The sequence below is a fragment of the Peromyscus eremicus genome, chromosome 13, assembly GCF_949786415.1.
Source record: "Peromyscus eremicus chromosome 13, PerEre_H2_v1, whole genome shotgun sequence".
Taxonomy (NCBI): Eukaryota; Metazoa; Chordata; class Mammalia; order Rodentia; family Cricetidae; genus Peromyscus; species Peromyscus eremicus.
The window spans coordinates 54,476,825-54,502,171 of NC_081429.1; the positions used below are offsets into that span (position 1 = coordinate 54,476,825).

Consider the following 25,347-nt stretch of genomic DNA (forward strand, 5'->3'; position numbering starts at 1 on the left):
TTTAAGAGTATTAAATAGTATTAACTCCATTCCTTTCCATATCAGTGAAAATAAATGAATCAAATCCACAAATCTTCCTGAAATAAATTTCTATAAAGACTTCTTTAGTGAAAAAAGCAAGAAGCATAAAAAGCTATAGAATAATTTTCATAAGAGTTACAAGTCATTAAATACATATTTAATTGTGTGTAAGATGTCCAGTAGGATAAATACATTAGTTTCTGGTGGGAAGAATGAGAGTAATTGAAGGTAAGAGTATATACAAGAATAAATATTAAAAATATGACCAATAATAACAATGATATGATTACATTTAAGGTAAATTATAAACATATGGAAGTAAATATTAGAATAACCATGAAGATATGGCCACTCATTTGTTAAATCCTAATACTTAAAAATGATGTGAGTGTAAGCGTTTATAATTTATCTCTTTAAAAATAACATAAAATAGCCAGGCAGTGGTGACACACACCTTTAATCCCAGCACTTGGAAGGCAGAGGCAGGCGGATTTCTGTGAGTTCGAGGCCAGCCTGGACTACAGAGTGAATTCCAGGAAAGGCGCAAAGCTACACAGAGAAACCCTGTCTCAGAAAAAAGAAAAGAAAAAGAAAAAAATAACATAAAATAAGGGCTAGGTGTGGTGACACACAGCTTTGATCCAAGCACCCAGTAGGCTGAGGCAGGTGTATCTCTGTGAGTTCAAGGCCAGTCTGGTCTACAGAGTGAGTTTGAAATTCTGTCTCAAGAAAAGTCAAATGAGTGAATTACAAATGTCTGTGAAATGGTGAAGCCTCCTGCCTTTCTCCATCTTGCTCAGGCCTCAGCACACATTTATAGACTGTCTGTTACGCTGTACTTTCCATACAGATTGAAAAGCTTTCAGAGTCCACAGCTTTGTGTGCTGAGAGCTGAGAGCTTTGCAGGCAGTGGTGATAAGGATGGTTTCCCTTTCTTTCATCAAGACCACAAAGATTTAGGAAGCGAGTTAATGGTATTTTAAGATGAATACTCTGTGAGAATGAGTGATTCACCTATTAACCTATGAATAATTTAGAAATGGATTCAAGTGTCATGGAGAACACAATCACTAACTTTTACAGCACTATGTAAACTTTCGAGGGATCCAGAGAAGCATCAGAAAGACAACTAGGAGACTTGAAAGACAAAATTTGCGAGGTAAGTTCAAAGAAAGTTGCCCAGCAAAGATGTTGAGAAACAGAATAAGCATTTGCACATCCATTAAAGCTCCAGAAAAGAAGGAAGAGGTTGTCCTCATCTCTATTAATGATGTAAGCAGAAAGGGTGGCAGAGGGGCAGCAGATGACACTGGACTCACTGTAAGGTCCTGGTGGAAGAGCTGTCAAACCCAAGGAAAGTTACTCAGAGAGGGCAAGAGATTGTCCCTTCCCTCACTGTCTGGAATGGACTTGAAATGCAACCCAGCCTGGAAAGGGTTGAAAGCTCATGACTTCCAGGCTCCTCTTGTTCTGTGTGTCTAAGACAGACTAAAATGAGGGAACATTTAAAGCTAAAACAATCACATTGTCTTCCATCACTCTGCCTGTTACCCAATAATGGGACAGTTACTATTAAAGTTTATGAGGCAGCATGGAAAAGGTTGGCTCCAGCCAGCAATTTGACAAAGAGAATGCACCATGGAACAGCATCAGGCTGGCTCCTCTCCATGCAGATTTCAACAGAGAAATTGCATTGTGTCCTGTAAATCCAATTACTGTGGTTTTTGCAGGTTACCTGCCTGAACAATTTGTTTGACTTTGGACCTTTCTATTAATAAAAAATCCTAAACCTGACCACAAAACAGCCTTCTTTACAAGACAACCACAGTAGATTTTGCAATCACACATCACAGAGTTGCTTCTTTTCTCATTAAACCAATGCCTTCCATATTATAGCAATGGGAAAAAGAAGAGAAATTCACCCATAGCAGTGTGCTATAAAGATTCAGGAAATGAATCAACATGGGGAAGATAAGGAATTCAGGCTGAATTCATTGCCAGGCCTAAAATATCACAGAAATACCTAATGCCTCTGAGTCGTGATTTTTTTTTTAAGTTTAATTGTGGATAAAATGTACCATGTGACATAAAGTTGTTGTCTTAAGCATTCAGTAGTATCATGAGGTACACTAACATTATTAGTCACCAATCTCCAGAATTATTTCATTTTGTAAAACTCTACTCTTGAACCAATACCTACTCTACATACCCCCAGCCCCTGGAAGCAAGTGCTCTCTACAGCCCCATTATAATAGAAAATATTTTTAGTTGTGCACTATTATTAGTCTACTGGTTTCTCTTATTTAATTATACTATTTTAGGCACAATAGAAAAGATTTAAATATACTATGTGATGCTTTGGATGATTGATTGATAAATAAAATGCTTTAAAATGTTTTAAAAAATTTAGACATTCTGGACAATGAGACATGTCTGCTCCTGGCAGCACCGATTTACTTCAGAGAGGAGGATGGACATTGAAGACACTCTATATGGAATTTATCTTCTTCTTGGCAAAAATAGCCATTTGGGCAAGAAACTGTTCTTGCCTGGACTGCTTGATCGACTGGACATGCAGGACCCATAAGAAGGTGACCACTGAACTTTGCTTGGCGAAATGGTCCTTCAGGTTCCTGCTTTGCAGAGGAAACTGCCAGACATTCTACCGGACACAGAGAGAAGTAACTGAGAGACTCTAGGCCTGTGGGCTGAAGACAGATGGCTCAATTTTACAAAGGAACTTTGGATAACTGTCCAGGCTGCCAGCTGTCTCTGTCTACCCTACAAGACTCCCGAAAGTTGCTTGTGTCCTTCTCCCATTTCTCAAGTAATAGTATATCCTTCTGAGGTCTTTGATGTAGTTGAAGACTAGATAGTTATAATTTCCTTAGTTATGATAAGAGATAAGTTAGATATGAAACCTTAGACTCACAAATATAGAATAGATAGGATATCTTCTTTAATTTTGCAAAATACAAATAGACTAGATTTTATAAATAGACTAGATAGTGTAACTGTAATTCTTGCTTGATAATTGTTTTGTTATATGTAATTTTACTCTGTTAAAGTTAAAACCTTCCTTTTTGAAAAAAAGGAAAGGGGAAGTGCTGTGGTTGATTGATTGATAAATAAAATGCTGATTGGCCAGTAGCCAGGCAGGAAGTATAGACAGGACAAGGAGAGAGGAGAATTCTGGGAAGTGGAAGGCTGAGGCAGAGAGATGCTGCCAGCTGTCACCATGAAAAGCGAGATGTAAGGTACCAGTAAGCCACAAGCCACGTGGCAACTAATAGATTAATAGAAATGGGTTAATTTGAGATATAGGAACTAGATAACAAGAAGCCTGAGCCATTAGGCCAGTTTAAATAATATAAGCATCTGTGTGTTTATTTTATAAGTGGGCTGCAGAACTGCTGGGGCTTGGCGGGAGCTGGAGAGAAACTCTTCGCTACAATATGATTTTAAGTATTAGCCTTCTCTTAAAAGCAGAAATAACCTGTTCATGCTTTATAATGGTATCATATATAAATATAAAATGGTTTTTATATTAGACCAATGGAGACATTCTGGAGAATAACATTCTGATAATATTTAACCCAAAAGGGTATGTCCTCAGATCATGTGATCTCACTCTTGGGCTTGTAGCCCAGAGAAAACATTACACCATCTAGGATAATTTTCACGGCAGACTTATAGTTATAGAAAATTAGCAATTCTGTATCCATGCTATGGAAACCCATGAGTAAAGCATGCTGTGTGCTCAGTACTGAGTTCTCTTGGAAGCTAAGCAGTCACGTTCTGCCTTCTCCTTTGCACCTAGGACTCCAGGCAACTCTCCAGAGGACTTGTGCCGTTCTATGGGCTTTCTAGTCACACTGGCCTCTGACTGAGACAACATAACTTGGTTCCCGGCTTCTCTTCCCATTCAGTCACTTTTTGGTGGCCTTTGGGCTCCAAAGCGTATCTTAAGCCTTCTCCACGATTCTGAACTGCTAATTTACTTAATGATAAACGCATTTAAGTTTTCTTACCTGACCCAAACTACCAAACAAATTGTCTGTCTCAGAAAGGAGGCCCAGGGCGTGACTTGTGAGGACCCAAAGAGCAATATGGATCTTTGAAGCAGAGAAACTTCTGCTTAGCTTTCTTTTTCTTCACTAAAAATAACATTCGGTATCTACTATGTTCCATGGTCGGTAAATTTGGTGTAAATAATAAAGCGGCTTAAAAATAAACACTCAGTGATATCTCCAACTATATACAAAATACTTAGAAACATAATCTATCGTATTCCCAGGCACAGATGGGGCTCTATTTACACCAGTCTGCTCTGTGCAAGACTTGCGGGCACCTCAAGGGAGATCTTGAATTATGTTCTGTTTATTTGTGTTTTACTTTATACTCCCAACTGGACTGCAATGCACTTTCTTCATTTATCTAGTTTTACTTTAGCTTCTATGGAACAGACTCAGGAATCTCAGGAACCCAAAGAGAGCGTCTCAGATGTCCTGGCTGCAGAAAGTACACCCCTGTGACTGTTGGGGTCAGGCACGGTGCCCCTGTCCTTACAAGGTGGGTTTTGCAGGCCCTTTCCAGCTAGCAACAACCACTTTTGACATATAAGAAAAGGGACAGTATTTAGTGCTAGACTTAGAAAACGTGCACAGCCACATCGTTTTATAAAGATTACACATTCTTGTTATAGTGCCTGGACCAGGATTGGACTACTAGGATTAATTAAGACGACCGGGAAGCCAGCAAAAAGAAGCCTCCACTACAAAGGGATACAGTACTCCATCTTGCTTCAGCCACGGGTCCCTATGCAGTGTATACATAGCAAGACTTCTCATTTTCAGCTTTAATGCTGCTGCTAGCTATACCTTAAAAAAAAAAAAAAAAAAAAAACCTGTTCTCATTTGCTAAGACTACACCTGGAAAAATGGAAAATTATCTCTTAATATTCTAGAAAGGGAAAGTAAGTGCTAACAGCATTGCTCTTGTCATTTACATAAATTATTAAATAATGGACTGGAGAATGAAAAACCCGTATACCAGTGCTCCACACTCATTGACTCAGGCAGGCTGTGCAGACTAGCTGCAGGACCAGTCAGGCTCAGGTCACGTGGGCACCAGGTGAGGTGAGAACCCATGGAAGTCTGATCAATGATTTATAAAGGGATGAAATGGGACTAACACACTCAGGAATACAGAATGAAGTGCCGCTGCCTCCTCGCCCACTAGGGAACGATGGGGAAGCTCTGTACCAGCTCACTGAACTGTGGAGTCATTCCTTCCAAGTCCCAGAGAGCAAGAGCATGTGACCCTCCTCCTCCTCAGTTCTTATCCAGTCACGTACCCAGACAAGACCACGGCCTAGGGTTAGTCACCCCAACACCATTGGCTGAACGGATCAAATTCCCATGATATAATCTGTTCTAGTGTTAGGACCAGAGTTAGGAACCTAAATTATTACACATGAAAAATCTTTAAGAACTTGAGGAAAAATCAAACAATCATCATGTATTAACAGCGACGTGTGACAGTCTTATCACGAATAGCTATCAAGTTGCAAAAAAAAAAAATGAAAACAAACCAACAACAACAAAATAAAACTTGCTACCAGACATGGATGGTGTTCTTTCAGTAAACCTTTATCAGGTGCGTGATAAAGAGTCACGTTTGCTGCATTGACATGAGTGTGAGCGACTACGGGGTGCTGTGAGCAGAGTGTGATTGATGGCTGGTGGAGGAGAGTGAACACAGAAGACAGTGGTGCACGCAGCTGGGAGGAGGGAAGGCAGAGGCCCCTCTGCTTCATTATTCGTTATTCTCACTGAAGATGCAGCAACTGAACCGTAGGCCCCTTCCAGATCGCTTGCAGGTGTTTCACTGGGTGTCTTGGCTCGAGTTCCAAGGAGTTTGCACATAACGGCAGAGAACAACGTGTGGAGGAGACTAATTAAGTTAGGGAAGGGAGGAAATCAGTGTCGTGGCTCCTCACAATGGTTTCCAGACACAACTCTTGCTTCAGCTGACATGAGCTTAGTAGTCGATGCCATGGTGACACTCGGTGTCAGAGTGGGCACCCCGGTGTTTTGTTTCTGGCTTCTCTGGAATCATTTCACTTCTGTTTTAATAATTGCCAGCCCTCAGATGCTTATAGATAACAACACAGGAACAGAAAGGGCTTGTTCTCTTTAGAAGATTCTCGACTAACACCAAACTATAAATGGAATTATTTAATCCTTTGATGGGAAGTAACTTTTCAGGTGAATCAGTTATAATAATGACGACTTACCTGTGTGAGACATTGAGTCTTACTTTTAACTTGAAACAAACTCTGAGCTCTTGAGGTTATCTCAACTCTAATATTTTATAAAAGTTTCCTAAGTCTTTATACTAAGGCAAGTAACACCAGACGTGAAGATCCTAACTTCAAACCTTTGCCTGGTTGTTCGTTGGCTGTGAAGAGGTTGATTTTGGGAACCCATGTAGATGCCAAAGCCCACAGATACTCAAGTCCTTCATATGACATGGCATGACACTTGCGTGAGAATCATGCAGATCCTATGATATACATTTAAGCAATCTCTCAATTGTGTATAGTACCTACTAGAATGTAAATACATTCCTGTGCATGTTCAATTAAAATGAATTTTAAAATATTTTTCATTTGTAAATGGTAGAATCCACAGATATGGGAATCCAACAATATTTATTGACAATTCAATGCTCTAGAGTTTCCTCCTAAGGATGATATAACACATGTTCTTCCAGTTATCCAAAATCTCCTGATGCACTTGCTAATCATGAGTAAAGATTGTTTTCTGTCAAGTTTTTCACCATTAATCGCACACACCTGAGCTCCACCCACCACCTGCTAAGCCAGCAATGCTCTGTGCTTAGCAAGTCCATCAGGTGATTCTAATGCAGACAGTCTCAAATTTTCCCAGCCCAAGAATTTTCATGCCCTAGAAGTTCCAAGCAGTGCAGATGTTGCTGGCCAGGGACCATTTCTTACAGTTTGCAAAATTCTATTATCTCTGTAAGAGGCAGACAAACCAAAACAGGCCTCGTCAAGTCATTTGACTAAAATTATTAGGCTTTCAAGTCTCTCTTTTTTCTTTCTTGAATAGATATAGTTGCATATAAAAATATTTTATCTCACAATTAACATGGCTCCATTTTATATTTCAATAGTATTGTGCTCTCCCCAGAGGGCTGGATTTTTTAAGCCTGTCATCTGTGGTCCTCACTGTTTGGTATTTCTTTATAGATGTGGCTTCTGTAAACTTCCTCAAAGTCCTGTTTAGTTCCACACCTTTCCCTAAATGGTAGACTTGGAGATAGCTAAAACTTGGTTCCTTGGGGCCTAGGGAGACAGCTCGGCCATTTAAAGCACTTGCTGATTTGTCCAGGGCTGGGGCTCCCAGCACCCGCGTTAGGCAGCGCACAATATCTGTTATCTCCAACTTTAGGGCATCCATTCTCTTCTGGCATCCATGTGAGACACACACACACACACACACACAAATAGTTTTTTAGAAAGGTTTGAAAGCATGGTTTCTCAGATGCCTCTAGCATTGTAGACAAAATTGTGAAATGGCACACAATTTCCCCATAATAGAATAAGTTCCTCATAAAATTAGGAACCAAGAGGCCCCTTTGCAACGTCCTCAGGATCATCATTACCACTGTGGCACAATGCCTGCTGCCCAGACTCTTGCCCTGCCCAGCTTGCACACTCTCAGTAGTTTTTCACCTCCACACATACTTCACATTTTTTTACACTGCTGACCCTTAGAGAACCATGCCTAAAATGATCCAGGTTCCTCTGTTCTAGGAGAAAGGAGGACTCCCTAGTCTTCTACTGGCCTGTGGAATGTGTAAAAGAGCTGCTCAACTCCCCCGGAAGGAGCCGACACCTTTTTGAGCACCTGCCTAGTAAGCTCCCCTGTCTAAAACCGTCTCTTACCAAAGTGAGAGGACCCTATAGCCAAATCACACACCTGATCTAAACCAGAGATCACACAATCACCTAACAAGGATGTCTAGTCCAGAAGATTCATGGTCAGTAAAACCTCACAAAGGATTCGAACCAAGATAGAGGTAAACACTAGGAACAAGGGAAACAAAATTATATCAGCAGCAAAGCTTAACAAAGTCCTTCTGGGGACTGGGAGCTCTTGCTGGTTCAACAGTCATGCTAACCTTCTTCTGTACTGCTGTGTCCCATTTAGCCCCCACCCCACCCCTTCCCCAAATCTATTCCCTGGACTTCCCTTACTTCTCTGTTGTGGGCTTCAGGAGCCCACCAAGGCATTCTCCAATTCTGGTTCTCTCACTGCCTGACTTCCAGTAGAAGGTCACCCAGAGGCTGAGAGAGCCCAAGTATCCACCACTCAGGTTTCGTACTATATATTCATGTCACACAGTACTGTGTTTCATTAGGACATGTTCACACACACACACACACACACACACACACACACACACATTATACACCGAGCACGTAGACTCCATAGCCCCACCCTCTCTTGTCATTGCTCCCACTTTCAAAAGTCCCCTTTCCTCCCCTACACAATTTTGTTCTGCTTTCATGTCATATAAACATATATGACTTTATGGATCACAAAATAATCTAGGAACTACAAATGAGAGAAAATGTGTAATATCTGTCTTTCTGAGACCGGTTTGAGTCTCTGAACACTTCCTGTCTTCAGCTGCTTCTTTCTACAAAGTCATACCCTTGTCCTTCTTCAGGGCTATAAAAGCCTTGCCCATTCTTCTGTTCTCAGAGGCACCTAGGTTGGTTCCAAACTTAGCTGCTGTGAATGTCGCTCCTATAAACAAGGATGTGCAAGTGTCTCTGGGATATTTGACCCAGATAGAAGCCAGAGTTTGTCTTTCCTCCCCACTTCCTCTTCCATGGCTTGTTGCCTCTAAGCTAATCCCCGCCCCTCCATGAGGACACTTCCTGCCAGCTGTCCCTCCTGTAGGTGACATCATCACCCATCTCCCTCCAGTCCTGCCAGACTGAGCGCCACACACGCTTTGTTTATCCTTTAGTCCATGTGTGCCTCTAGAAGCATTCCTTTCATTCACATTTGTTTGAACATTCTGGATGAGTTCTATTTCTGTCTGGAACTCTTGATACCTTCCAAAAAATTCCTCTATTGCTACGAGCGAGTACCGTGTGCTTCCACGGGTTACGGTTGTCACTTGTAAGTAGCTAATCTTCTGTAGAGGGGTTAAAAATTCCCAAAGAAACTCACATTGTGGTTTAGTCTCCTTTCTAAAATTCTATTAAATTATAAAATAAAAGTCATTTGAAAAGGATCAAAGGACAAGAAAGGTCATGGACTAGAAGGCCACAGTGAAGTATCAGTGAAAACAAGATTCAAAAGACAGAGTGGAAGGACACGCCGTGGTCAGATTGGCGTGGCATAAAAGCCAGCGGAAGGAGATATGCAAAAGCAACAAGCTGATGCTGTCTGCCCACACCTGTGCAAAGCAAGACTTTAGACTCACAGAAGAGTGGGGAGGAGGCCTTGGCCCTAAGCACAAGTACTTAAAGCCTGCACATGGGATCACTGAAATGTCTGGTCTCTCTCTCCACTCCTGAAGAGCTTTGCTCTGAAGGAACCTGATGAAGAGCACTGCAGGGTGGGCATGTGTGTATGGCCAGATTCAGGAGAGCTGTGGGAGTACCGGGAGTACCGGGAGTGTACCTAGTACCAGGAGTAGGGGTGTGTGTGGAGTGTGTGTGTGGCGGGGGGGGGGGGGGGGGGGTGTGCCCCGTGAGTGTGGAGTGTGTGTGTGTGGGGTACCCAGTGAGTGTGGTGTGGGGGGGGAGGGGGGGATGTGTGGAGTGTGTGTGTGTGTGTGTGTGTGTGTGTGTGTGTGTGTGTGTGTGTGCTGGAAAACCTGCTTCTAGAGAGCAAGATCACCTGAGGGAGAAGATGCCCGAACACTGATGACTGGAAACCCCACAGAGGGCCAAAGTTATGCAACTTTGATGCCCAGAGAAGCCGATAGTTAACCGACCTGGGATGTCACACCCTGAGAGTTCTTCCTTAATGTTCTGTGCAGTTATGAATGGAAACCCAGAGCAAGAAGGACCTTCTCTCAGTCCCCTCGTTTCAGAGACCACCGCTGTAGCCGGCTCGCATCTCCCTGGACTCCACCTTTCTCTTTCCTGTCTCTCTCCTTTTCTGCCTGCCTCTAAGCTGCCTTGCCATAGGCCAAAGCAGTTTATTTATTAACCAGTGGGAACAATATATATTCACAACATACAGAAAGACAACCCCCAGCACACCACATATTATAAACACAAAGACTTGGAGGACACTGAAACTCTGGACTTATCACAAAGCTGGAAAAGCGACATTTATGTAAAAATACATATTCTAGGCATCTTGGCTAGAAATAAATTTAGACAATATATGTGAAAGTTTATCTTCCTATATTCAGTTTAATTTACATTTATGATGATAAAATGTTCAGGTTGTTTACATGGAATACAATTGTGGCTGTTTTGAATTTTTGAGACGGGATCCTGATGTAGTCTAGAGAGCTGGCCTGGAGCTCCCTGGACTCTAAGCCACAGCGACTCTTCTGCTGTTCCCACATGCAGGGATTACAGGCTTGCCCCAGCATGCATATCCTTATTCTGGATTCTTTAGGCTAGCATTATGAATTTTAAACTTGTAAATACCTTCCTTATAACAATATAGTGAATGCATTTGCTATGATAAAGGCAAAATTAGCAAGTTGCATTACTTGCCTGTAAATCTACAGGTCTTTAGAATACCTAGACACCAGCAATAATAGCCAGTTCAATCATCTCTGATGTTCTGGTGATTTTTATCCATAAAATAACTTTATATCAGGTTTATTGCTCAATTACTATTATTATTATTATTGGCAGTATTTTGGATGTTTACTTGTAAAAGAATTATAATTTTAACTAGTTATATATGTGGTATGTAAGCTAACATTTATGCGTTTTCTTATTATGGTATTTCTCACAAATATTAGGCGATTGAACCAAATTCATTAGGCATTTTAGGAAAGCCTCAAAACAACAATGGACAAAGTATGAAATAAACAAAGGACAGAAATCTGCAAGACGTGAGACAATTGCTGAAGCCAAAAGAAAACTCTTAGTCGCTTGTCCCTGTGTGTCCTTCCGCACTGTGTGGCCCTGCATTTTTCTGACTGATTTAGCCCCTCTCCCTGCCTCCCTGTGGAGTGCAGGGCAGGATCCCATCCTGGGGCCTGCTGGTCAACAGCTCCCTTGTCCTTCTGAGTTTGCCTGGCCAAAGCAGTGATGGAGAGGTCCAACTGCTCAGATTCACCTCTGTCGTGGGTTGCAAGGACCACTGTTTGTCATGATGGAGACTATCCCTTTTCTCCTCACAAGAGGGCGAGTATTTCTAAACTCTGTTCTCGTCTCTCTGCTGGGTCCTTCTTTTTTACCTCTGGATGTTGCTGGAGGTAGACGTCTGTCTCTGAACAGAAGGAAGACAGGTAGAAAGGGACAGCCCGGGAAGTGGGTCTGTGGCTCTGGGAGTCATTAGGAACTGTGCTATTTCCAAAGAAGGTCCACATTTGAGATCTAACCACTGAACTCAAAGATTCTTCCAGAAGGAATATTTCCAAAAGTTCAAGAAGCCCAATCTCAAAAACTCTTGGCTGCTGGCGCTTCACATAGCCTTCCTTCGCCTCCTTCATCTGCAGACCTCCTGGAGCTTTTCTTTAGGAAAAGTGGTCTGTGTTTGCATTAGCAAGGCTGACTGACATGTGAGGCAGCGGGAAGAAGACTGGGTCAGCCTGGGCAGATTTTACAGAAGGCGCTTTCTCCACCATGTTGTAAGGATTTGGGGTGCAACTTCCTGAAGTCTGTAGATGAATAAAGTCCCAAAGTTCCTGCAAATCCTCTTCAAGGTAACATTTCTTTTTTCTCAAGTGAGTGAATCAAAGGCCTTGAGGTAAACATTGTAGAGGTACAGAAATGCTTATGCCAATGCTTTCTGTTTATTAAGTTTTAATTATGTTTTTAAAAACAAAAAACTTAACATTTTCTATTTGATTAACAATGCAAAAACAATAAGAAAATCCTCTGTATTCTGGAAAAAAAAAAACAGATCTGGATCTTCCAAAACTTGTATTTGGTAGTTAAAGAACTGGAAATATCTTGAGAAAATAGAGAGGGCCATAATGAAAATTTCAAACATGTTCTGATCAAAACTCAACAGGAAAATACTAAATGTTCCATTTTGAAAATGAGTAAGAGATAAGACAGACGTTTCACTGGAGATGGACGCAGCCACAACCATGACCTCTAGAAAAGGTGTTCCTCTTCCTTAGATATTTGCTTTGCATGATCCAAACTGAATACAAAATACTAACTGCAGGGAGCTGTCCCTGGTGGTGGACAGGTCCCAGCAGAGGATGTAAGGAGTTGGCAATCGAAGGAGTTGAGCCAGGACGTGGTGGTGGTGAGAATCTTGCAGCCTGAGTGACAAGGAGCCAGTGTGTTTCTTTATTTATACAGAATTTAGTAAACAAGGATAAATTCATGTAGTTCTAAAACATAGATCTTATCATTTTTGTTTTTGGACATGTGATTCACTTTCTCTTGTTCACCTTTTAGTCATCATTAATAAACTATGACAGAATAAAGCTATCATCTCCAGTCATTTTCCCTCAAGTTTTGACATCATTAATAAACAGAGTTACCATTTTATTCATTAACTCATAACCCAATTTTTATGGCATATGACAGCCTGTTCTCAGGCTAAAAGCTTTTGCGGCTACAAGGACACTATACCAAAACAAAAATCTTCAATCCAGTCTGGGCAAATTGCCGTGTCCAAAGCAGTATATGATTAACTCTTAATGGTCAGAGTGCCCAGGAAAAATCCTCAGGCCAAAGCTGCTGCAGTTATTGTTCAAATTCTGGCATAATACAATGTTTATATTTTATATATTTATATAATCTGTTTATATGTCTAATCCTAGCATTTTGTTGTTCCTTGGTCATATGATACCATAATGACTCTGTATGTGCTAATTTTTCTAAGACTAAGGAAGTCCTGACATATCATTCTTATATCATTTTTCCACTCCATTCTTTGCTCAGAAATATAAGTCTCTGTGTAGGACAGAGGTATATGCTACATAATTGCCTGAGTGTGTAGTGAGAAGAGGCTTGCAATCTGATCTGTGGCCAACTCCTCTAGCCCATCAAATCTTATTGACCTTTTAAAGTTTACTTTGCTTTGATTATCTTGTTCCTGAGTAAATACAGAGACAGATGTTTCAAGAACATCTCAGAGCCTCATAAAGAGACCTCTGGCTTCTTTATGTGTCATAACCTCCAAGGAATAAGGAAGACCTTCAAGTAGATAAGGATATCTCCCTAAAAGCGGGAGGGGTAGTATGTTCAGGACTTTCCAGGGGAAGCTGAGAAGCAGTATTCCTGGGAGAAAGCATAAATGATTCATAAGAAATTTTCCATCAACCCAACATCCCCAAATTGTACAAATATTAAAATTGCCCCAAGTGCAATACAACAGGTGGAGATGAAAACCAAAGGTGTCACAGCAGCCATCATGTGGCTCAGCTTTGTGGGATCTTTGTCAAGCAGCTGTGCTGGCTTTATGACTTCTGTCATTCCCATCAGATACGGCTGTGCCAACTAATTACATATCAACACACACCTGGCTCAGTGAGTTAAATAAAAACTAGTGTCCAAAATCCAAGGCTGGGCCAGAAAGATGTCTCGGTGAGGAAAGGTGCTTGTTACCACAAGACAACCTGAGTTCAGTCTCTGGGGCCCACACGGTGGAAGGAGTGAACTGTCTTCCACAAGCTGTCCTTTGACCTGTACACACACACACACACAAGCATACACACAAATTAGTCCATCAATCACTATAAAAATTATCCTGATGGGGATACAGATAAACAAGGTTCTAGTGGAGCTAGACACATAGAATGGAAAGGTTCCTTAAAAATTAAATATACAGCCACTGAAGAACTCAGCAATTATATTTTTATATAATATAAATATATTTATCTCAAACATGTAAGGTCTATGTTAAAGAGTTACATAAAAATCTGTCCAAGAATTTTCACGGTATCTGTGTTTATAGTATTTAAAACCAGAAGCAACTTAAATGCCGTCCTTTAGTTGAATTGTTAAATTAACTGTGGAACAGCCATACTACAGAATATTATTCAGCCATAAGATAGAAACCCATATACACAACTTGCATGAAATTAAACTGAGGGAAATTAAACTGAGTGAAAAGAGTAATTTGAAAACTTTATACACAACATGATTTTATTTATTTCATTCTTGAAATGACAACTATGTGGAAATGACAATAAGTTAGTGACTGTTGGGACTGAGGCATGAGGTAGGGAAGGGAGGTGACTGTGGCTAGGAAGATTAAGCCGAGGGACCCTTTCAGGCAGTGAGTCTCAACCTTCCTAATGCTGCCCCTCTTCAACACAGTTCCTCATGCTGTGGCGACCCCCAACTGTAAAATGATGTTCATTTGTACTTCATAACTGTAATTTTTGCTACTGAATCATAATGTAAATATTTTTTGAAGATAGAGGTTTGCCAAAGGGGTCATGACCCACAGGTTGAGAAGCATTCTTCGACTGAAGGCAGCCATCCTTCTGCATCTCGACTGTCAATATTCTAGATGTGACATTGCACTATAGTTTTTGCAAAGTAATGTCATTGACGGTAACCAGCAAAACTCACATAGGCTCGGTCTCATTGTATCATTTCTAACAAATGAACAGGCATCTATCACTACTTGAAAATAAGTTTAATTTGGTACTAAAATATCAATTCAAGATAAACTAGAAAACAGGATAAAAAGACACTTAAATAAGATAAAAGAAATTTTTTAAAAACTAGGAGTCACATACAGATGGTCCAACATTTAACTAACACGACTTCTTAAAGTGAGGAACAGTGAAAAAAAAAAAAAAACGGGAAGAACAAAAATAGTCTGAGAAACCGTCATGAAACTGAAGAGCAGGAGACTTCAGATGTAAAAGATGAAGGGAATGATGGTTTTGTGTGTCAACTTGATAGAGTCATGGGACAGCCAGACCTTCAGGCAACCTTACTCTGAGTCTGTCTCTGAGGGTGTTTCTAAAGGATAGGGACATTTGAGTGTGGAGAGTGGGTGACCTGTCTTCCTCTCTAGCACTGGTGGGCTGAACCAAAGCAACCAAAGAACTAAACAGAACACAGCTGAGAGTGAGTATTTCCCACTTGACCTGAGCATTTCCTTGCTTCTGTGCTCAGACTGAAACACTGGCAACTTTGGGTTCGGTACCCTCTAGCTCTCAGACTAGAACACACCCTGGTCTCTCCCAGTTCTCTCAACTTTGGATCTAGACTGTAAGTGCCTATTGGCTTACCAGGGACTCCAGACTTAAAGATGCCAGGGCTTTTTACACTTCACAATTGCGTAAGATAATTTCTTATAGTAAACTACATGGTTTATTATACACAGACATGGGATAAAAAGGAACATACATATGTGTGAGTCTCTCTCCCTAGAGAGCCCTAATCTTTTTTAAAAGGCCCACATTCAGTGCTTTTCAAATAAATTTTAAAAGGCTTCCAAGATATCACCAGGGTCCAGAACTATGAAGGGTCTTAGATTTTATACAGTTTACAAACTAACAAGTTAGCCTGCCACAATTTCATAAATTCTGGCAGAATACTCGAGGCTTCTAGGTTAGAGACAAAGGACTTTATTACAATCAACATGAGTTTTATAATCATGTGGCTTTCTTTGCACACATGTTCCCAATTCCCGTAGGAAAATAAAGAGCAACCAAGACATACGCTGTCGATCGTATAAGGTTATGTCACAACTGAGAAACTTCAACCTCGAAAAGCACAGGTTTTTCGTAATGGGCTTCTAGCAAACCCACTCAAACCCTGCACCAACGCTGGACAACGCATCCAACTGTTGTGAAGGAAAGAAGGAAACACTGTCTTTTCTATTCTTTATACAAATATCTTTGAAAGGACAGTTCAGAAGTTCACTTCCCTCAGGTCATAACATCAGTAAAAATGCTAGAAGTCTGTGAAGAACTGTTTAAATAAGGAGATGTAAATGTTGCTTCAAGAAAAAAACAAGTGTAGAGTTTTCTCTACCAATCTTAGCTACTAAAAGACTGTGAAGCTGTGCCAAAAATCTAGAGCAAAGTATTTTCAACTTAAAATTTATACTAAGCCAAAAGTTCAACCCAATGCAGCAGAATAGACCATTTCAGACATCTGCAGATATTAAAAGGTGATCATTTCCAAGCATCTTATGCAGAAAACCACCAATAACCCATGAAGTAAGGCGACTGAGAGTGGAAAAGGCTTGAAACCCAGCATATGAGTCAGCACAGGCCATCAGTAAAGAAGTCTGTGAGGACAGTGAAGGAAATGTCAGCTACATGGGAAGTTGTAAGAGCACACACACTGTAGACCGGAAGGGAAGACAGGATCCTAAAGGGAGAGATCTGGGGCTATGGGAAGTAGGAAAGTATGATAGCTTGAAAAAGAATGGCACCCATAGGCTCATAGATTTGAATCCTTAGGGAATGGTACTATTTGTTGGAGTAGGTGTGGCCTTGTTGGAAGAAGTGTGTCACTGGGGGTGGGCTTTGAGGTTTCAAAAGCCCCAATTAAATGTACCTCCCCCCACCCTGTAGGTCTCTCTCTTTCTGCTGCCTGACATATCCAGATGTAGAACTCTCAGCTACTTCTCCAGCACCATGTCTGCCTGCATGCTGCCATGCTTCCCTCTGTGATGATAATGGACTAAGCCTCTGAACCGTAAGCAACTCCAATTAAATGCTTTCTTTTATATGAGTTGCCATGGTCACGGTGTCTCTTCACAGCAATAGAACACTGACTAAGACACAGACTGACAGAGTTTTGTTAGACTTGACTTTGGAAATAGTATTGACATGGGGTTGATAGAGATGCTCAAATTGAGAGCCTAATTGGTAGTATGTTGCTATGTTCTGATTTTCTGTGCCTGTCCCTATTTCATTTATTGAAACACAATTGTTGACGTTATGATATTAGGAGGCACATGCAGCCTTTGAGGAAGGAACAGGTCATGAGAGACAACCCCTCATGACAGGAATTAGTGCCTATAAGGGCTAAGAGAGCCTGGACAGTTAGTTATCCTGGCTGTCACATAAGGACATAGATCTAAAGTGCCAGCCATAACTACAAACTGACCTTTGTCAAAAACTGCATCTGCCACTCCTGGATCACAGACTTTACAGTCCTTAGAACTGTGAAAATGAAGTGCCAGTTCTTTATAAACTGTTCCGTTTGGAGCGTCTTATCATACGACTGTGAGAAGAATAAACAGGCCCATGTTGAAAACCAAGCAAGTTGAAACAAAACAAAACTTGAAGCAGTTATGAAATGCAGAAAAAGAGAATCGTGAAAAAACAGAACGCAACCACAGCATCAAACAAAGACTTTAAACAGCAAATCAAGTCAAATACCACCGTGCTGTGACTCCGTGTAGGAGGCAGGCATAAAAGGATCAGAGCTACAGTTACACAAATGCCAACGTACTCATCCACCAAAAGACAGCCACTAACTGCCTGAGAAGTGACCACTAAAGTGTTTCATTAAAAACGTGGCCATAACTTCAGAAGAAACCACTAACATGCTGGGAACAGTGTTTCCTTTAATGTACGTGAATGAGGCTACAGAGGACTTCTTCAGAAGGTAGTTAAGTCCTTCCATTAACTCCAAATTTGTGTGTCTTAAATTCCATCTGATGTTCAAGATGAAACAAAATAACAGAGCATAATAGGAGAAATTAATAAAAATTTGGAGAGTCAGGAAATTCTCCCGTAACATGTCACATCAGAAATGGACCAGCTGTGACATAATTTGAAGGTGAAACATGATGGTTTTTGTCATTCTTGGTTTAAATCAATCCACATTGGCAGTTGACACACTAAACTATTTACCAACTGCAATTCTTTTCAGGAAAGACTTCATCTTTCCTGATATAAAATTGTGTGTAGTTCACATTTATATAAGCTAAATCTCATACAGCAAGGTCTCTTGGTTGTGAGTAGCATAGGCCAACTCAAATTAGCTTAAGGGAAAATAAAATGGAACTTACTGACTTGCAGACATGAAGATCTGAACTACATACCCTTGCTGGGTGGACCTGGGAGCTCCAATGTTAGGCCTCAGCCAGCAGGTGTCCTCCCCACTCGCCTGCTGCCCCTCCCCCACACACTTATCATGCTTCATTATTAAAGTGTGCTTTCTTTCTAAAAACACAAACTTGGTTTCACTCTCTGGTACATACCCAGTATCTGAAACAGTTCCCAGCACAGTGCGATTTCTCAACAAAAATAATGCATGTGCTATTTGATGAATGAGTGGTCCTAAAAGGTGGTAACAGAATTTCTGTTAGGGGAAAAACTTTTGCAAATTTTGCAAAATACCTTCATTGGCATCATTATCAGATTTCTTAAATGTTGATATTTTGAATAATATGTAATCTTTGAAAAGTTCATACATGTTGTCTTGGTCAGTGTTCTACGGCTTTGAAGAGACACCGTGACCATGGCAACTCTTATAAAGAAAACATTTAATTGGGGCTGGCTTACAGGTTCAGAGTTTCTGTCCATTATCATCATGGAAGTATGGCATCGTACAGACAGACACGGTGCTGGAGAGGAGCTGAGAATTCTACATCTGGATCTGCAGCAGCTGGAAGAGTGAAACACTTGGACTGGCTGGAGTTTTTGAAACCCCAAAGTCTATATCCCCAGGGACACACTTCCTCCACTAAGGCCGCACCTACTCCAACAAGGCCACACCTCCTAATCCCCCTCAAGAAGTGCCTCTCCCTGATGACCAAGCATTCAAATATATGAGCCTATGGAGGCCGTTCTTATTCAAACCAGCACACATGGAAACATTGTGTCTTGAGCATTTCCACCCTCCGCTCTCCCCAGGACTCCCACTCACATCTCCCTCCCAGCATCAGGTCCTTCATTAATTAATTGATTAATCAATCTATTCTCCCATTTATTTATTTGTGTGTCTACTTGTTTGTTTGTTTGTTTGTTTGTTTGTTTATTTATTTACTGGTGCGTTTACTTATTTATTTATTTATTTCTAACCCACTGTGGCGACAGCCATGGCACACGGCACAGCTCCAGTCCTGAGGCAGAGGATGCTGCTTGACAAAGTTCCAGTGAGACTTTGCCAAGAGATTCGGTGGTCAGCGTGCTGTTTTTTGCTTTCACTTTTAGGAGCAGATGTTTGCATAATGGGCAGTTTCCCGCTTATGCATCCCCTGGGGAAGTATATTCATGTTCCAGAGAGAAAACTTTGAAGACAGGGAGTCATAGCCTAAAAGGAGATTCACAGTAGGAAGAGTCTTCCTTGTGCCCCAAGGACTGTGGTACCAATCCGGTAGATTCTGAGAAGTTTCTTGCTCAGCTCTGGATACAAGATGTCACAAGTATATCCATTATTCTATACAGAGAAAATAAGGATAGTGTGGGTTAATGAGAAAAGAAGGAGATGCTAGAATCTTCCTTTCTGGGAGTGTATGAAAAGAACAGGCCCCTACTATAAAACTGAGGAACAGAAAAAATGCTATAATCAGTCAGTTAAATGCTTATTATGAGATATTTTGTAAAGCTTACATTTTAGAAAACATCAAATGATTCTACAGGTAACTTGGTTAAGGTAACAATAATTTCAGACTGTCTAGTGTACTGTAACCCCATGAGCAGCCAGCCTAGGCACAGGCTGTAAAAAATAGGTCCTATGCTTTGCAGACCCTGAGAAATTTATGACTTCCTGATTTGATGGACGCTGTCTGAAGATGTTGTTTTAGGTAAGACTGTTCTGCACTTTGCTTTTTCACCCTGGACACTGGATGAGGAAATGAAAAAGAGATCTGGGGCTCTGATGCTTGTCAAATGATTTATATAGTCAATATGCTATGTAGTAAAGAGTCTCTGGTTGGGAGAGAGAGAGCAGCTGAATCCTCAGATGTGTGTAGGTCCCTTCCTTACCCTGCTGACTCCTCTTTGGAACCTGAATCCCACTGAAGCTGGATTTCAGCACCTCTGAGTGTTGTTCATATGCACATGGGTGTGAGGTGATTCACTGGGTCATGGACAACCTATCAGCGGACACACCTCCAAAAAAAATGACTCTGTCTTGCCTAGCAGCCACCAACTGCCAATAGTTGCTTAGGGTGGGGCCTTGGAAGCACCTTCCCCCTCCGTGTTGAAATTTTTTATCTAATTAACTTTTTTTCATTTATTTTACATACCAGCCACAGTTTCCACTCCCCTCCTCTCCACTTGTTCCCTCTCCCCCTCCCTACCTCCCATGGGCTTGAACAAAGCATGACACATCAAGTTGAGGCAGGACTGAGCTCCTCCCCTTGCGTCAAGGCTGGACAAGGCAATTCAACATGGGGAATAGGTCCCCAAAGCCAGCTCAGCACCAGGGGCAGGTCTTGATCTTACTGCTAGGAGCCTTACAATCAGACCAAGCTATACAACTGTCACACACATGTAGAGGTCTTAGGTCAATGGTCCCATGCAGGCTCTGGAACTCTTCGTCCAGAGTTCCTGAGCTCCCATGAGCTGAGGTCACCATGCTGGAATTTTTAACTGGCTGGATCTTGTGCAGGTAACCATAGCTATTGCAGGTTCATTAATGCAACAGCCACATCACGTCAGGGGGGCAGCATTTCATAGCCCTCCTTCCGGTCCTCCAGCTACTGCGCTCTTTCTGCCCCTTCTGAGATGTTTCCTGAGCCTTGGAGCAGAGCATTGATACAGAGGTCCCATCTAAGACTGAGTACTCACCATCAGCTATTCTCAGCCTTTTGCATGGTAATGAGTCTCTGCATCAACTATTATATAATGCAATAAGATGCCTTTCTGACCGAGACTGAGAGCAACAAAAACTTATGGATATAAACATAAATATCTAGAAAGCAATTTGACAACATGAATGTTTACAAAAATGGCATTTATAGGCTGTCCCCTAGGGCCTAAGACCAGTGTGGCAAGATATCCTTAAGGTGCAATGGTGGTAACCAACAGCAGTCTAATTGAACTTAAGACCTACTCGTCAGGAGGTATATATCTGGGACTTAAACCTAGCCAAGGGGCCAAGACTTGTGAGGCCATAGATCTTGGAGAAGAACCTAGTCCCACTAATTTGCTAGCCCAGTATAATTCCTAACTCATCCTAAAACTTACCCATAGAGTAGCTCTCACCCAGTATCTCAGATGCTTTTCTTGGTGATCATAGAAAACCACAAGTAGTCAAAATGTGGAGATCAATTGCCATGTGATGCCAGACCCAAAAGATACATCCACAGACAACTCCTACACCTAGCGCTCAGGGAACAAGGTGGAAGAGGGGACAGAAGGGTTAAAGAGTCAGAGGATCAAGAAACCTGCTGTGAGACTGTGTCTCCTAGAAATGACAGGGAAATGCTTGCTTCATCAGCACATATACTAAAATTGGAATGATACAGAGAAGATTGGCATGGCCCCTGCACAAGGATGACACGTAAATTCAGGAAGTGTTCCATATTAAAAAGCAAGTGAGAGAGAGAGAGAGAGAGAGAGAGAGAGAGAGAGAGAGAGAGGACAAGGAAGCTATACCCTTGATATTTCAACAGTATGGCTGTTTAAACAACACCTGAGCACTGCCAACACCATTCCATATGCTAATGTGAAAGGGAGAAATCTCAGGGGGAGGGTAGCCCTAGACAAAGAACTACTAGTAACTAAGGAATGCTGAGAAAGGGAGAAATAGCCTTCCCCAAGGATGAGTGAGTCCCCTAATTTGTTATCCAATACCAAGAGTTCAGCCCAGAAGTCATGTACATATAAGCATCACTAAATAGACTCAGCAGGCTGTATTCAAATTAATAAGTGGCCATGGATTTGAGAAGAAGTGGGATAATGGTGGTAGGAAACGGGAGGAGTTGGGGGGAGGAAAGAGAAGGAGAAATGATATATTTTAATTAAAATAGAAAATAAATTTTAAAAAGATATTTAAATCACCCACAATCATAGATATAAACAGATGAACAGAAAACCTGACTAAGAATACAAATAACCAACTCTCCACCAATCACAGGCAGTTAACTGGCCAAACCATGTCCCAACAAGACAAATGTATAGCTGTGGGCAGCCGGGAGCTTCTGTCCTGCACCATTCCCTGCCTGCTTTGCAGAGTGGAGCTCTTGGCACCTCTTTTCAGATCAATGCTGCCTAATTCATGTTTTAAGTTGTTAAATTCAATTAGTTAATTTTTCTCTTAACAATATTAATTTTTCATGTTTGATCATGTATAAGTTGAGCTATAAAATTAATTCAATATATTTAATTTTAATGAAAAATTTAAATGTGATGTAGATGATTGTCTCAAGTATATCAATGTGAGTGAGGATTCGTAGGACCCACAAACATAGACAAGATTTTTCTAAATGCTAAGCTAACTCTTGGAAAGCTAACAAATCAACCTTATTGTAGAGTAAAACAAGTGTACTACACTTTCAAATACTAGTCATGAACTTAAACACCAGAGCCACTATTCCTGTATCTTTTACATGTATTAACTTCAGGGGCATGTTGTCAAACTCTAATACACATTCACCTCCCCTGGGATAGACCCTATGGCTCTTACTCTTCCTACTGATGGAGCACACTTTCTCTGGTCCCTTGGCACTTGGAGTAATGTTCTCTATTGATGTGGGACACTGTACTTACCTGTTTATTTGGAAAGGGGTTGAACATTCCTGTTGTAAGTTTGGGGTTTAGACCTAGTTCCCAAGGTTTAAATGATGGTTTCACAATATTTTGGCTATGGCAAAATATCACGATATTAATAACATAACATCATACATGGCCGGTTGTTACAATGGCCTCCTAGCTGCCTCCTCTGCTTATATTCTAAACCTTCCAGCCCACTGTCCACCGTTCAGTCAGAGGGATCTTGGAAAACCAAGTATGACCCACTTACCATTCCCCCGGTGGTATTGAGGACAAAGCTGGAACACGTCAGCATGGCTTCTATTATCTGTCCTCCCAGTATCTCCCCAGCCCCATCCTGTCTCGTTTCCTCTTACATTCTATCTACTTCACTGCTGAGCAGTTCTGCTCTCTGCACATGCTATAAACCTTGTGCTTCCCCCTGCTGCTGCGTGCTAGCACAAGGAACAGCTGGAGTCACATTACCTCTGCAAAGTTCCGTCATTTGTAACACCGCTCAATAGCCTGAGTCAGCACAATATTGTTGACATTCTACCACAGTCTACATTAAACATTTGAGAACTTTTCATTCCAGCAATTAACCAAGTGGGCTCGATAAACACCAAAATATTTTTGTTACTTAAACTAGAGATGTGATCATGTACAAGCGAGCTTCCTGCCTTTGTCTGAGAAACACTGCGGTGGGACTAGATATGGCAGGGAGCCAGGCCTTAGTTCACTGAGCAGCTTTATTTCGCTTTATGTATTCACTCCTTCTTGAATCTATAAGCTTGACCTTGAAATAACCTTTCTGCTGGAACCTTTCCAAGTGGTCCTTCTCATTCTTGCTCTTCCTTACAATCTTGCTAATAGTCAAGGAAGAAAGAAACAAGGGTATGCACAGCTACAAGCTGCTGTTTTCTCCTTCCTAGTTCTGATTTATCCACACTCGGCATGCCCACACTGCTGAAGTGACCCGTATTGGTGAGATATCATTATCTCCCCATTCCTACTGTCCCAGCATCCCTAAAATATTATGTGTGCTCGTGGACTGTAGCTGCTATTCTAGTCTGCCCCACTCCTGAATGAGGTGAAAGGAGTGACTTCTCCAGCTAAGATAAAGATGTGCGTGCTCTCTAAACCTTTACCACCAGGAGTCACCACAGATGAAGGCAGAACACACTTAGGGTCCACTCCTCCCCAAAAGGACCTTTGAATTTTATAACATGTTCTCTACCTCTCTTAAAAGAATTTTAAAAAACATTATTAAAGTTTTCCGAGAGAAAGGTGACTAGGTAAGAAAGGATTAATCAAACTTAGTCATCTCTTCTAGGAAAATATATGGCCAACATACCACCAAAACTGATGTGTGATGTAGACCCCAAGTAGGTGAACAGTAGTTTATAGAAGGGAAGAAAGTAGATGGGGTGAAGTAGAAGAGAGGGAGAGAAACAAAGATAGAGACTGAAAGACACCAAGGAAAGCATCTTCACCCAAGATGCACTCAGTCATGGAGGAGGTGACTGTGTAGTTCCTTAGCTGAATACTTGCTGTGTGGCAGGCCCTTCTATACGGCTGCGTTAGTCATCACATCATTATACATAATGACACTAGGAAACGTATTATACAGCAAGCAAAATTATATTACATATATTAATGATATAATTATATTTAACATTACTATATTAATTACTATATTACTAATAATATATTATATTATATTATTAATATAGTAATATTTTGCTATAGCCAAAATATTATGAAGCCATCATTTAAACCTTGGGAACTAGGTCTAAACCCCAAACTTACAACCAAAATATTCAACCCTCCTCCAAATAAACAGGTAAGTACAGTGTCCCACATCAATAGAGAACATTACTCTTAAGTGCCAAGGGACCAGAAAAAGTGTGCTCCATCAGTAGGAAGAGTAAGAGCCATGGGGTCTATCCCAGGGGAGGTGATAAGTGGCCTTGATCTTGAATTATGTGGGAGAATGTTCCAAACAACTCTGATTGAGAGAGTTGAGCAGGAGAAGGTAGGCTTAAGCGTAGAGCCTGGTGCCGGGAAAGATTCAATAGACACATGTTGACTGGGAAAGCTGAGTTAGAGCTGGAGAAGGCAACCTCTCAGCCACTGGTTCACCAGTTCAGCAGACAGAGGTTCTAGAGATCTAAGCGGACCCGGGACAGCAGAGGAGGAAAGTGGGCAGCTAACTCTATTCCAAAGCCTGAGAGAGACCGCCTCCCAAGCTCAAGTTTCCCTTGAGCGTATTCAGCTTTGACTTTCTGGAGGAAGAGCCCTGGCAGGTCCCGCAGCCTTGATGGGCAGTAGAATTGTATGCCCAGCTCTTTACTCCCACAGCCACCCATTTCCGCTCCACAGCAGAGAATAAGACAGAGTCGGGGTGGAGGTAGGGTGGAGGCTAGGAGGGAAGGAACAGAGGAAACAAAAGAGAATGAATAAATGAGAAATAGTCACGTCGCTTCTGCATGC

At 41.4% G+C, this 25,347-nt stretch overlaps 1 non-coding gene across 1 annotated transcript; it reads left to right on the forward strand.

The window, feature by feature from the left end:
• Positions 1 to 21,585: 21,585 nt before the first annotated feature.
• On the forward strand, positions 21,586 to 21,692 carry LOC131923744 (U6 spliceosomal RNA). The gene has a single exon (XR_009382679.1). It is a non-coding gene; the product is annotated as a U6 spliceosomal RNA (small nuclear RNA).
• The last annotated feature ends 3,655 nt before the right edge of the window (positions 21,693 to 25,347 follow it).